General features: G+C 42.5%; 1 long non-coding RNA gene across 2 annotated transcripts in view; it reads left to right on the top strand.

The window, feature by feature from the left end:
- Positions 1 to 12,719, top strand: part of LOC129014518 (uncharacterized) — a 123,198-nt gene that overhangs the window by 48,723 nt on the left and 61,756 nt on the right. The window contains exons 2-3 of one of the 2 annotated variants that reach the window (XR_010123850.1): positions 2,048 to 2,120; positions 10,156 to 10,433. This is a non-coding gene — a long non-coding RNA (uncharacterized LOC129014518). Of the gene's footprint in view, positions 1 to 2,047; positions 2,121 to 10,155; positions 10,434 to 12,719 lie in introns of those variants that run through there. The other variant, XR_008494237.1, reaches the window with a different exon arrangement.

The following is a 12,719-nucleotide window of genomic DNA, read 5'->3' as shown; positions in this document are numbered from 1 at the left end:
GGCAAAACACTGGTCTAAGTCCAAGGGTCCAAAAGCTGAAGAACTTGGAGTCTGGTGAGGGCAGGAAGCATCCAGCACAGGAGAAAGATGGAGGCCGGAAGACTCAGCAAGTCTGCCCTTTCCATCTTCTGCCTATTTTATCTTTATCTTCTGCTTTTATCTTATTTTATCTTCTGCTTTATTTTAGCCGTGCTGGCAGCTGATTAGATGGTGCCCACCCAGATTAAGAGTGAGTCTGCCTCTCCAAGTCCACTGATTCAAATGTTGATCTCCTTTGGCAACAGCCTCACAGACACACCCATAAACGATACTTTGCACCAATCCAATCAAATCAACACTCAATATTAACAATCACACCATTTATTATTGTACTAGTTGCCCAAGTCAGTGCAATGAAGTAAGAATAATGAATAAAAAGTTACAAGGGCTAAAAGGAAAGAAAATAACATTATTTTCAGACCATATGGTTGTGAAGTAGAAAAATCTAAAGGAATTTGCAAATACACTATTGCAATTAATAAATGAATTTAATGAGGTCACTGAATAAAAGGTCAATGTATGAAATTCAATACTTTAATATACCAGCAGCAAATAGAGAATGGCATTAAAAGTGATACCAATTATAAGAGTGTCAAAACATCAAATACCTAGGAATAAATCAATACCTAGGAAAAAAAGGGCATCACTTCAACACTAAACACTGTAAAATGTAATTGAGAGAAAGAAGGCATGAATAAATAGAGGAATGTTTTATAGTTCTGGGCTGAATTGTGGCTTCTCCCAAAATGCCTAAGTTGAAGTTGTAACCCCCAGGACAGAACCCCCATAGTAAAAATGTGACTATATTTGGAGATGGTGATCTTCAAAGAGTGAATTAAGTTAAAATGGGGCCATTAGGATAGATCCTAATCCAATATGACTGGTATCCTTAAAAGAAGAGGAACTTTGGACACCAACAGGTACAAAGGAAGCCATGTGAGGACATGGGGAGAAAGCAGCCAACTACAGGCCAAGGAGAAAAGCCTCAGAAGACACCAACCCTACTGAAACCTTGCTCTCAGACTTCTTGCTTACAGAACTGTGATAAAATAAATTTCTTTTAAGCCATGCGGTTTGTGGTACTTTGTTATGGCAGCCCTAGCAAGCTAACATACATATTTGTGGATTAGAATACTCAAAATTGTAAAGATGCTCATTGTCTCCAATTCGATCTATAGATTCAATGAATCTGATGGTGTTTTAATCAAAATAAATTTCGTTGATATTCTCTCCAACTCATCCTTTTATTTCCCTTTATGATATTTAGCGAAGTATCTTTGCATTTGATGTGATAGAGTATGCAAGATGCAGCAGGTCTCTGAAGTTGCAGGTGCTTGAATCTCCATTCTGTTTATTGCCCATCACTGCAGTGTGGCGATTCCTGAAGGATCTAGAACTAGAATTACCATTTGACCCAGTAATCCCATTACTGGGTATATACCCAAAGGATTATAAATCATGCTGCTATAAAGACACATGCACACGTATGTTTATTGTGGCACTATTGACAATAGCAAAGACTTGGAACCAACCCAGATGTCCATCAATGATAGGCTGGATTAAGAAAACGTGGCATATATACACCATGGAATACTATGCAGCCATAAAAAAGGATGAGTTCATATCCTTTGCAGGGGCATGGATGAAGCCGGAAACCATCATTCTCAGCAAACTATCACAAGGACGGAAAACCAAATACCACCTGTTCTCATGCATAGGTGGGAATTGAACAATGCGATCACTTGGATAGAGGGCAGGGAATGTCACACACTGGGGCCTGTCAGGGGCTGGGGGGCTGGGGGAGGGATAGCATTAGGAGAAATACCTAATGTAAATGATGAGTTGATGGGTGCAGCAAACCAACATGGCACGTGTATACCTACGTATTAAACCTGCACGTTGTGCACATGTACCCTAGAACTTACAGTAATAATAAAATCGAGGAAGAGAAAGTTAAAATAGCCCCGAGGAATAAACTGTAAACATATGTTTTGTCTATTCCATGTAGGTGTAAACTGTGTCTGATCCTCGAGTGAGATGGAAAAAAAAATTAATTTGCCGCATCAGTGTCCATATCCCAGGTAAGTGAGTCTACTACTTGGTTAAGCTCAAGATTATCCACAATCATTTTCCAGGATGTATTGCTTCTTCAGGGACAGACTGGTGAATTACATGGAGATATGTAAAAACCACTAACCCAATTAATGCCTTTAAGGTGGTACTACTACCTGCTATCCTCCCTCCCCTGGGTGTGATACCATCCATGTTCGATTTACTATCTGGTCAATGCCACTTGGTCTTCTCCTCTCTTGACAGCTATTGTTACAAAGGCCTAGGACCCAAGATAGGGATTTAGCTAACTGCCAAGTATGTCAAATTCAATTATAAATTTGGAAACTGAAGAAGTGACCATCAGGTGAGTCTATGGACCCACTGGACATAGTGTAAGCTGAAATTTGGCCAGAATTCCATTGTTACTTTACCTCCACATAAGCCTCCACTCTAACCAGAAGCCAGCATAGTTCAGGTCTCTGTGAATCAATGTCAACCTAGGCCTGTGTCTAGTGATCCCCAGGATATATGAATAGTCCCCTTTCTCTGTGTTCTGCTACTCTAGTGAAAGGGGGAAGGACTGGGGAAATAATTACAGTAGATACTTGCCATCATGTTGCAGTCTTTCTCCATGAAGACACTGCCAGCCTTTCGAGTAAGTTTCAGATTTGAAAACTATCACACTTCCAGAAATTGAGCAAGAGATGGTGACTTCTTATTGAGGTAACTGTCCTTAGCCTCTTGCTCCTCCATTCCTGCTACTTTTTGAAGGCAGCCCAAGAATAGCATGACCATGGCTCAAAAGCTGAGGCAGACCTTGAAGGAGCTAGAAGCTCTCAGCTTACTACTGTCTTTGCTGGTGGCGAGTCTTTTCTTAAAGGTGATCTGGGTGGTGCAGCTCCATGCCTGCCACAAATTAAAGACACAGCTGTTGTCATAAATTATGTATGCTCCAGCAATACATTAGGAGAAGCAGGGATAGGGTTTGATATGAATGAAAAGGCCAGATGGCCCAGGAATTCAAGAAAATGCTTCCAGAGATATGCAGAAAGTAAGGACTAGAGCCAAGGGGTGGATGGATGTGAATGAGGCTCCTTGTTCTGGCTCATCATCTGATAAGGAAATGGAGAGCTCTACTGTGCCTGAGGTATACAATCTGGAAATAATGCCAAGCCCAATGCTCCACTACCTTCTGGGTCTGGCAATGAGAACACTCGATCTCTAGGACTGCCCCAGGGAACAAGGGCAATGAGCAAATGGATAGTGAGCCATGCCAGACCCTTTCTGTGAGCCTGTGAACCTTCCAACATTTTTTCTCCCTTCCCCTCACTCCAGCATTTGGAATCCTCTAGACCTAAGTCTGGACACCAGCCCTGCCACTTGGGCCAATAGCTAAACCTCATGGGTACTGGGTTCCCTGGGTAGACTGAGGATATCAATGCAGGTCTTGGAAGATGTTGTGAGGATTAAATAAACAGTGCAAGTGGCTGTACCCAGACAGCACGTTGCCTTCCAGATGGTCCATAAACGTTGCCTACTGTCTGAGCAGCTGTTTGTACATGCCTCAGTCTGCCTGGGCCACCATAACAAAATACCTTTGACTGGGGGTCTTAAATGACAGGCATTTATGTTTTCATGGTTCTGGAGGCTGGGAAGTCCAAGATTAAGGTTCCAACTGACTTGGTTTCTGGTGAGGGCTCTCTACCTGGCTCATAGACAGCTGTCTTTTTGCTATGTCTTCACATGGTGGAGAGGGAAAGTGTGCTCTCTGATGTTTCCCTCCTCTTATAAAAACATTAATCCTGTCAAATTTGGGCTCCACCCTTATGACCTCCTTCAATCTTAATTACTTCTTTACCTCAAATACAGTGATAATGGGATTAGACTTTAACTTACTTTAACTTATAAATTTTGTGAGAGGACACAACTTAGTCCATAGCAGTACCTTTCATTCAATCCAGCATCAGCCTCCAACCCATGTCTTTGTGAAGGGGCCAAGCCTTCTGTGAAGCTCAGGAAGTAAAACATTGAGTAAACAAATGGAAGTTCCTACAAATCACCCAGTTGCATGGCTTCGCTTGAATAGATTGTCTTTAAGCCAAAAGTTACTCAAATGTGTTCACCCACGGATTCAGCAGGTGTGGAAAAGGGGAAGACCTCTCAGAGGCTTATTTATGTGAAAAACTAGGGGTCCTCCTGAGAAAGAATTTGCAATAGAGAAGCAATAGCAGAGAGGCACAGGCAGATGGACTCAAGGATGCTTGATTCAAGATTCAGGGTAGATGGGCAGGGAGATGGGGGTTAGCTGGGGAGCATCCCTCAGCATCTGGGGGTGAGAGTAGGGGATTGTGGGTGTATGATGACAAAAAAGGCTGAAGGAGGGGGCTTACCCTTTTTCTAAGACCCTGGTATCAAATAAGAGCTTGGATTGTGGCTCCTGCCCCAGAGAGGTAACAGATGGGCTACAGGGCCAGTTTCTAACTTGGATTCAGTGTTAGCCCAAGGGGCATTCTGGGCCACAAGACAACAGCCGAGCCTGCTGCCAGAAGGACATCTCTGCATCTAGTTTGCTTGGTGTCTTTGGGAGGTGCTAGCATAGGGCCCATCCCAGCAATGACTGTGAAAAGGTCCAGGGGTGAGTTCATCTCGGCTGAGACACTCCTGAGCATCCTGAAAGCTGGCTAGGTAGGTAGGAAGGTGCACCAAGTTTTCTAATAGCAGCTGGGGCAGAGGCAGGCGAATACTATAATTTGCCTGTGACCCTATTAATGTCCCCAGGCTGCTGTGCCCTGGAGGGTGAGGGCACAAGCACACCACAACCATCCTCTTTTCTGCACAGCTTTGGCCTAGACAGCCCCTGTGACGGTAGTGTTTCCATGGTGATTGTGTAAGGAATAGCTGTTCCCGGGATATTCTTCATATTTTATTTTCCTTTAGTGGAGTTGGTCAGATTAAGTCTGTTCCCGAATGAGCATCGATTAATGAAAGCTAAATGCAGGACTCAAGCCCCTTTGCAGCATCTGCAGTAGCTGAGGACAGCGCCGTGATGTGACCAGCATCATTGAGTTTACCCAGGCAAATCCTCACTGCTTTTCCCAGGGACAGCCGGCCGGCTGCCAGGGAAGCCTGGATGGTGATGGGCTGTTTTTACCACCTCCGTGGATGGGATAAATGAGGCTTCTCTGTTGGCTCATGGATGTGTCTCTTTGTTACTGAACTATGGGGGCTTTGGTGTTCATAAAATCGGGGTCATAGTTTCATAGATGAGTCAAGTGGCAGGCCACATGGGGTCAGCAGGCTCCAACAGGAACCCTGAGGGCAGCGTCTCTCAGCTGCAATATCCTCGGGCCTTTCCTGCATCAGGCAGAGCCAGCAGAGCTCTGGAAAGGCTCAGGCCCCGGTGGGGTCACTGTCATTGGCCTCCACCTCCCAGCCCCCATCACTGGACTTGACCGCCTTCCCTAGTGATTTAGTACACATAATACCGTTCATCTTCATATTCTCAGGGTCCAGCATGGTGACTGGCACATACAAGACATTTGTGAAACATTCGTGGAATGCACGAACAATGAAAATAACACTTTGTTCTCAGAGCCCAATGTGGTCTCCACGATGAATAAATACATGAATAAGTAAATAGATACATCCATTCTCTCATTCACCCATTCATTTACCCATTGATGAACATTTATTTAGGGGATATATAATATTTGCACCTAACACAGTGCCTTGCCGATATAAAACACTCGGTATCTTTTAAATTACATTGTGCCTGCCTGGCACTGGGAAAATCCAAATACTGCATGAAGCACAGTCCCCCTTCTGTGTCTGTGTCTGTAAATATTCTCCCCACTCTCTTCTATCTAAACACACACACACACACACACACACACACACACACGGACACACACACATTTTTTTTAAATTTTATTTTACTTTTATTTTATTTTTTGGAGATGCAGTCTTGCTCTGTTGCCCAGGCTGGAGTGCAGTGGCAAGATCTTGGCTCACTGCAACCTCTGCCTCCTGGGTTCAAGAGGTTCTCCTGCATCAGTCTACCTAGTAGCTGGGATTACAGGCGCCTGGCACCACCCCTGGCTGATTTTTGTATTTTTAGTAGAGATAGGGTTTTGCCATGCTGGTCAGACTGGTCTCAAACGCCTGACCTCAGGTGATCTGCCTGCCTCAGCCTCCCAAAGTACTGGGATTATGGGTATGAGCCACCATGCCCGGCCCATATTTTGGAATCATTCCTTTCAACTGGGCTATGTCTCCTGAAAAAAAAATCTTTCTAAAGAAGCAAATTTGAATTTAGAATTGAAATGCCTACCATGTGCTGACTTTGTACTTGGAACAAGATATAGCTCCAAAAGACTTTGGTGGTTGTCTTGTCCCTGTGTGGTCACAGAAAGGTCATGTTTGATTGAGGGAGTGGGATGCAATAATGGTCCAGAGAAGAAGGCCAGTATCCAGGAAGGATAGATGGGTGTTCCCTTCGCATACCTGCCCTGCAGAATGGCACAAAACCCCTGAACCCCCAGGAGGGATGGAAGGGAATGCATGACACGGGAAAACCATAGCAGTGTAGAAAGCTGGCGTGTGTGTTGTCATTTCTTGCCAAACCCACACTCTGGCTCATGGCAAAGGGATTAGAACCAGTCCCCTTCCATGTGCCAGTGTGCTCCTTTGGCCCTAGGAGCAGATGAGGAGTTGAAGATGGAAGAGAACTCTGAGGCTTCAGGGTCCTATGACAGGAAGAACAGTGGGTCACATCACAGACATAGAGCAGTAAAGAGGATGGATGTTGGGGAGTTAGGGAGGGGAATTCCAGTTCTGTTGGGAACACAGCGAGTTTGAAGAGACAATAGGAAGACAAGGGATGTATTGCAGGCTGGTGAAGGAGGGTCAGGGCTGGAGATGGGGGACCCCTCCAGAGTTGGAGACTGAAGCACCACAGTAATGAGGGAATTCAGGAAAGAGGGTCAGTGTAGAAAAGGCATTGGGCAGAGCTGAGAGAATAAACACTCAGAACTCAGATGGGAACCAGGCAGGTAAGAGTGTGGCAGTTATCCTGCTACTAGCTCTGTGTCCTTGGATTCTCAGTCCTCAGTTTCCATATCTGCAAAATCAGATAGCGTGGGAAAACCCTTAGCACACTACCTGGTGCATAGAAATTCATCAATTTTATCTGTCATTATTAGGGGGCTAAAAAAGGAAGGAGAACAATTAAAAATATGGAGTCGTATCAGAAAACCATAGGGTCAGTTACATTGACAGAATGTCTTTTGTAATTAAAAAAAAGAAAGAAAAAAACTGCAACCTCTAGAGGTTTACCTGAATGGGTTTTACCACCAGCTCTGTCCTTGAAAGCATGCACAATTGAACAAGAGGTCTCTCTAGCTCTGTTTCTCTCCTAGTAAATGAACATTTTGGGCTTTTACTGTGACACTGGTAGCCAGCAGAAGAGGCAATAATCCAGCATTTCCAATCAATGTGTTTCCATCAGATACCTGGAGACCAACAATCTCCATGCACTTTGGAACTTACATTGATCCTACTGCCTCTTAAGTCCCCCTTTGGTCTCCAGGGCTGCCCAGGAGAGGTGCTCCCCACTATATGGCACAGCTTCTGGGGCCACTGGAAGTGTCTTTAGATGTCAAACCAGTGGTTGGGCACAGCCACTAATTTAGGAATCCTGTGTCTCTCCATTCCAATTTAAATACATTATTAAAATGAAGAAGGGGGAAAAAATCTCTTCATACCAGCCTTACACCCGTCGGATATCATTTTACGATTTGCTCCACTGTTGAGTTCCAGCTCCCAAATGTCTTGGCTCTTGTAGCAAGGTCTATGTCAGGGCAACAGTGCCCTGTTCCATCAAGTTCTAGCCAAAGATGCCACCGGGAAATGGACTGAACAGCTTCGAGGACTCTTTCAATCCATATTATGGGCAACTTTCAGAGCTGGAGGCTGAAAAAAAAACCTGAAAGTACAGGAAGAATAAAATCAGATTTTAATTGAATTGCTGCAATGTACTAGTAAGGCTAGTTAAGCATATAATTAATTGTTGTAACTATAGCAACAAGATTAGCTGGAACTATTAGGGTGGGCACCAGGGGTTCAGTGAGAGACTCTTAAAAAGACAAGTGTTGGAAATTGCAGAAAATAATTCATTCTCCTCCCGTGGTTGTCTAGAGGGCCTCACACTCTTTAGCAACCCCAAATAAATCTATATAATAATATTTTCTTAGATTCATGCAGTTTCTTTTATCCCAAAAGGCCCCGGGGTGCTTTGCAAGCCATGAACATAAATATAGATCTGGAATAATGTATCGGGCCAGATTTTCCTAGCGCTTAAACAACTCTCTCGTGGTTTGTTCTGCACCTTTGGAAGCTCCATTACCTTCAGGATACATGCAATCAGTAATTTATTAAGCAGCATCCCCACAGGCCCAGGGCCTAAAAATTCTGGTAGGAAAAGAGATGGGCTCCAGAGATAGTGCTTTTATTTATTTATACCCTATGTCATTCCAAAAAGGATTCAAACAGCCTTGCAAAATACACAGAGCGCATCAGGATAAAATAAATACATGAGGAAATCCAAGGCAGGGGCAAATAACAGTAAGAAGAAAACATGTAGCTCTATGGAAATGTTAGTATAGGAACTGCAGAGAACAAGCTCCTACAGAAGAGCTGAAGGTGGGTGTAATTGCAGCTGTTCTTCCTGCTGGTCAAAAGGAGAGGAAAACGGAACCAGCTGCAGGTAAAAGACACTTGGTGCAGCAACTTTAGACTCTACCCTTCAGCATAATGGTCTCAATCCACCTCTCAATTAGAAGGAAGTCAAGGAGGGCCTTCTAAAGGTAGACTTCCATTCAGCTGCCAAATATGGATTGACCATCTATTTTGTTCTTGGCATCTCCCCTTATACCAGGCAAAATAATTCAGCTTTGATGCTTTCTGATATTCTGGCTTGATCTTTGACTAAAATTTAGAGTTCAGAGCAGAGGTACCAAAGTGATGTTCACAGGACAGATACAGGGCAGAAATATGTTGCGTCTTGCCATCGTGGAAGATTTACATTCCAGTCCAGATTTCCACTTCTCTTGAGAACAGAAACACCTGCAATGCTGCATCCATCTTTCCACTATTGCTGAGCAGAGGCTGACCACTTGGCTGGGACAACTTCTCTCGGTGCATACTTTGCACTGTGACATACTCCCGGTAGCCGCTCCACTTTTTGTGACCTGCCTGGCTCCTATAAGCATTTGAGTTTTGTTGTTTTTTTTTTAAATCTCTGATCTAGAGTCATGTTCATATTGTTTATCTCTGTAGACTCTGTGATGAAAGTTAGACAGTCAAAGGGTTTAGTGGTGGGTATTTCCAGGCTACTCTCTTCAGGCACCTTCCGTTAGGACACTACAGTCAAGGCCTTTGCTCCTTCTGTGCCTCTCAGGTGGATAATCCTCCCAACTCTTCTCTGCTTGTCTAAATCTCATCTGTCACTAGGCTCAACTCAAGATTCCTTCCTGAAGCTTTCTCCAAGGTTTCTACTTCATTGATCTTCCTCCTGGGACTACACCTGAACTTTCAAAGGGAGTAGGTATTGATTAAAAACAACAACAACAACAACAAACACATCAACTAGTCAGGAGCAGTGGTACCTGCCTATAATCCCAGCACTTTAGGAAGCTGAGGCAGGAGGATCGCTTGAGGCTAGGCGTTTGAGACTAGCCTATCATGGCAACATAACAAGATCCCATGTCTACCAAAAAAAAAAAAAAAAAATAGCCAGAGGCGGTGGCATGCACCTGTAGTCCCAGCTCCTGGGAAGCCTGAAGCAGGAGGATCTCTTGAACCTGGGAATTCAAGGTTACAGTAAGGTATGATTGCACCACTGCACTCCAGCCTGGGTGACAAAGCAAGACCCTATCTCTCTCTTAAAAAAAAAAAAAAAAAAAAATTTAACCTTGCACCATTCACAAGGTGACCTGCCTGTGAATGTGTTTTCTGTTGCTCGTCTCCTAACTCCCCTTTCAAAATCACCCTTCTCCCACATTACAGGAGATCGTCCACCCGTCATCCATGTAGAATCTTACCATGCTGCACAGATCCAGTATGGCAAACCCTCAGGGGCGCCAAGCAAGGACAACTGTAAACTATCGGTGTTGACAAGCAAATGTCTGGGTAACACATCCTTTTGCAAGTAGTTTGAGTCTAGTTCCCTGATCTCAACAATGAAGAAGGATCTCATTGAGTTGAGAGCTGGTAGATTATTAAAACATTTTTTGAAAATGGATTACTTTGTGAATTTTGGCATATGGTTTGAAGCCAAGATTGCACCACTGCACTCCAGCCTGGCGACAGAGCAAGACTCCATCTCAAAAAAAAAAAAAAAAAAAAAAGTGACACTGCTATGCTAGTACTCATTTCATTCCTATTTACTTACATATGTAAAGAACATTTACTCAGTAGGTAGATCTATCAAAGTAAAAAATAGTACTGATAGCTAATTCTTTTTTTTTTTTTTTTTAATGGAGTCTTACTCTGTCACCCAGGCTGGAATGCAGTGTCATGATCCTGGCTCACTGCAACCTCTGCCTCTTGGGCTCAAGTGATTCTCCTATCTCAGCCTCCCAAGCAGCTGGGATTACAGGTGTATGCCACCACACCTGGCTACTTTTTGTGTTTTTAGTAGAAACAGGTTTCACCAAGTTGGCCAGGCTGGTCTCAAACTCCTGGCCTCAAGTGATCTGCCTGCTAAAGCGCTGGGATTACAGGCATGAACCACTGAGCCCTGTGCCTGAAAGCTAATTCTATCCCATTTTAGCAATATGTAAAACAAATTTAAAAACTTTATCATTAAATATGCATTTCAATAAAATTTTATGAAGAATATATATTGTATACTATCAATAACTGTAATAAGTCAACCTAGAGAAATAAAATTATGCCAAGTGAGTGGAATACAAATAAGAGTTCAAGAAGAAAAAATGAAATTTCTGTCTATTAAAAGAGGAACTTGTTTGTAGATTTTTAAAATGATGATGGAAGCATTAATCACCATGGTTTCTAGATTCTGTTAGATATATTTAAAATGAAGGATCAGCTTTATTTTTAAAAGTCAATAGTTACAATGTACCAAAAAAGCATATTCTCTGTAACTTTATAAACTTAACCATGGCACATTTTAGAAGTACATTTATAAATGTTCCACTCAGTATGCAGTTTTTACAGTTCTTTGGTAGGGAGTCCCCAGATAAACAGATTTAAAAAACACTGTTTTAGGAATTATATTTTCTCATAGAAATTTAATTTTTCATCATATTGTTATGCACACTTGTGCCTTTGATTTATTATTTCACGGTGTCACGTCTGGCCTACACAGTTATTAAGAGTCTTTGAGGTCTATGAATTGCCAGTTACACAGTGTTTATCAAGCATCTGCTCTGTGTTCAGAATAGTAGAGGACTAAATATGGGACGCAGATTTTCCCATTGAAGAACGTTTATTTTATTTAAGGAAAGATGAAAAATAAAAGCAAAACAACAGTAAAGTCCATATTTAAAAGACAGGTGGACACCTTGTGTTTGAAGATCATTTATCCTCTACTTTAGCTAAAGAATGAACAAAAGCCAGTAAATAATAATAAAAAAAAAATTCTGACCAAACCAGATTGAACGTATAGACAAAAACCCATAGGTGAAAACATTAACAAGCAAAACCTTAAAGATTTATTCAGAACTTATTTACTTATACATTAAAACAATATTAAGGAGTTGTTTCTCTGTTGTCACAATTAAGATAAAATCAAAAGTGGAGAATTATAAAGGAGGTAAGAAATTAACGCCTTCCCTCTAGGTGGTGTTATGGGCTGTATGCTTGCAGCCCCCAAAGTGCATATGATGAAGCCCTACCCCGCAAAGGAGGTGGGTCCTTTAGAAGGTGATTAGGCTTGGATGAGTTTGTGAGGCTGGAGCCGCCATAATGCAATCAGTGTCTTTATAAGAAGAGAAAGAGTAAAGCTCACTGTCTCCACCAGCGATCACTCAGAAGACACAAGATTTGTCCATACATTGACCTTGGACCTCCTATACCCCCCGAATTTCTAGAAAAAAGTTTCTGTTGTTTAATCTGCCTGGCCTATGGTATCTTGTCATAGCAGCTCCATCTGACTGAAACAGAACATGAAATGTCTTCTTAACAGTGAAGGAGGAGATGAATGCAGAAAAGACATGAAAGGCAAGATGTTTTGGCCTGCATGGTATAAGATTGTACACTACATTAGCATCGCTTAGAGTAGAGAAGAATTAATTATAATTAGTATTCATCAAAATAAATGCACTAGATTTAATTTGCTTACCAAGGCAAGAAAGTGTGAAATAACTTAAAATATTTCTCTTGAATTTTTTAAAATTTGAAATTAAATTTAGAATTAAAGATAGATTAGGTTTTAACTAGAAAATTCTTGTCATGGAACTACTCATTTCTGCATGATCAGCAGGCTCTGCTGCATGTGAATCGGAGGCAAACAATGTGGTTTGGACTAAAGGTTCTCTCTCCTCACCTGACCTAGGCCTGCCCAAGCAGTCAGCTTTGCACCGTCTTGCAAGTAACTGGAAATCATG

Source organism: Pongo pygmaeus, chromosome 16 (assembly GCF_028885625.2).
Source record: "Pongo pygmaeus isolate AG05252 chromosome 16, NHGRI_mPonPyg2-v2.0_pri, whole genome shotgun sequence".
NCBI lineage: Eukaryota > Metazoa > Chordata > Mammalia > Primates > Hominidae > Pongo > Pongo pygmaeus.
The sequence above is the reverse complement of the archived record's forward strand: the minus strand, read 5'-3'. Positions and strand labels throughout refer to the sequence as shown.